The sequence below is a fragment of the Echinops telfairi genome, unplaced genomic scaffold, assembly GCF_000313985.2.
Source record: "Echinops telfairi isolate 266 unplaced genomic scaffold, ASM31398v2 ScPeMD7_7422;HRSCAF=8460, whole genome shotgun sequence".
NCBI classification, from domain to species: Eukaryota; Metazoa; Chordata; class Mammalia; order Afrosoricida; family Tenrecidae; genus Echinops; species Echinops telfairi.
The window spans coordinates 3,356,013-3,357,807 of record NW_022111322.1 but is presented as its reverse complement, the minus strand read 5'-3'; the positions used below and the strand labels follow the sequence as shown (position 1 = coordinate 3,357,807).

General features: G+C 35.4%; 1 protein-coding gene and 1 non-coding gene across 3 annotated transcripts in view; both read right to left on the bottom strand.

Annotated features, from left to right (window-relative positions):
* Nucleotides 1-1,795, bottom strand: part of ACAD11 (acyl-CoA dehydrogenase family member 11) — a 114,121-nt gene that overhangs the window by 93,503 nt on the left and 18,823 nt on the right. The gene's annotated exons all lie outside the window — the stretch shown is intronic.
* Nucleotides 746-852, bottom strand: LOC115872299. Its single transcript, XR_004047792.1, has one exon. It is a non-coding gene; the product is annotated as a U6 spliceosomal RNA (small nuclear RNA).

Sequence of the window (1,795 nt, the reverse complement as noted above, 5' to 3'; positions counted from 1 at the left end):
GCAACTAATGTCACAGAATAATTTGTAAAGGAACTACTGATTTGGAAAACAACTTTGCTATGTAAACTATCAACTAAAATATAATAAAATGTCAAAGCAAAAACAAGAACTTTCACCCAAAGCATAATAAAAGGTAAAAAAATATTTTATTGGGATCTTTTACAGCTCTTATCACAATCCATACATACATATATACAAGCACATTTGTACACATGTTGCCATCATCATTTTCAAAACATTTTCTTTCTACTTAAGCCCTTGGTATCAGCTCCTCTCTGTGTATTCTTTCCATCTTCTTCTTTTAAAGAAAACGCAACAGTTTTATTGGTACTTCATCCATATACCACACAATTCAGTAGTTCAATCATATCAAGAAAAGTTGTATAATCAGTACCACAATCAATTTTAAAACATTTTCTTCTTCCTTGTACTCAATGTTATCCGTGTACTTAAAAATTTTTTTGGGTAAAAATATATACAACAAAACATTCTCAAATTCAGCAACTTCTACATGTGTAATTCAGTGTCATTGATTATACTCTTCATGTTGTGCAACCTTTTCCAAATAATTCCACTACTATTAACATAAAGTCAATGCTCCTACGCAAAAATTCATCCTCGTCACCTATGGTAACCATTGGTCAACTTTTTTCCCCAGTAGTTTTCTTGATACAATATTCACATATACACGTCCTTAGTTAAGTCACTTTTTAAAATGTTTATGTTAATCATCACAATCAGTTCTAAAAACATGGAATGCCTCCTGAATCCGTGTGCCATCCTTGTGCAGGGGCCTTGCTAATCTTTTCTGGGTCATTCTGATTTTGGTATGTGTGCGGCAGAAGTGAGCACGTTACTTCTTTTGAAGCTTCCTAAATCATGCAATGTTTTGCCCACAGAATCTCTCAAGATCACAATTCGAGGCATGCTTTGTTTCTTTTTCAGTTTAATGCTTAGTGTCCTCTTTCCTTTTTGAATTCTAGGTATTTACACATTTCATTATAATATTTGTCTTTGTTTTCTTGAGCTGCCCTTTGAAATTTTCTGTTCATCTCTTTGACTTGACCATTTCTTCCATTTGCTTTAGCTCCCCTACGATTATGAGCAACTTTCAAAGTCTCTTCTGACATCCATTTTGATCTTGTCCTTAAATGTCCTTTTGCTTTCTTCCCGAATGATGTTCTCGATGCTCTCCCATAGCTCACCAGGTCTTCTGTCCTTAGTGTTCAATGTGCCAAATCTACTCATGAGATGTTCTCAAAATTCAGGTGGGATAGACTCAAGAGCATATTTTGGCTCTTATGGACTTGTTTTAATTTTCTTCATCTTTTCTCTGAATGTAAATCTGACCGGTTGATGGTACATTCCACAGTGGGCCCCAGGCCTGATTTCAGTTGCTTATAATGAGCTTCTCCATCATCTCTTCCCACAGATGTAGTCAATTTGATTTCTGTGTATGCCATCTAGAGAAGCTACACAGTTGCCTTTTGTGTTGTTGAAAAAGGCATTACCTATGAACAAGTCGTTGGCTTCGAAAATTCTAACCTGTGATCTCCAACTTCATTTCTATCACCAAGTCCCTATTTCGCTTCTTGTTTGTTTCCTACTTTTGCATTCCAATTGCCAGTACTTATCAATACATCTTGAGTGAATGTGTGATCAATTTCCAACTGAAGAATAGGGGAGAATTCCTCAATTTCTTCATCCCTAGCGTTTGTGGCTGGGTGAATAAATTTGAGTAATAGTTGTATTGATTGAATTTCTGTGAAGGCTGATAGATATAATCCTATCACAG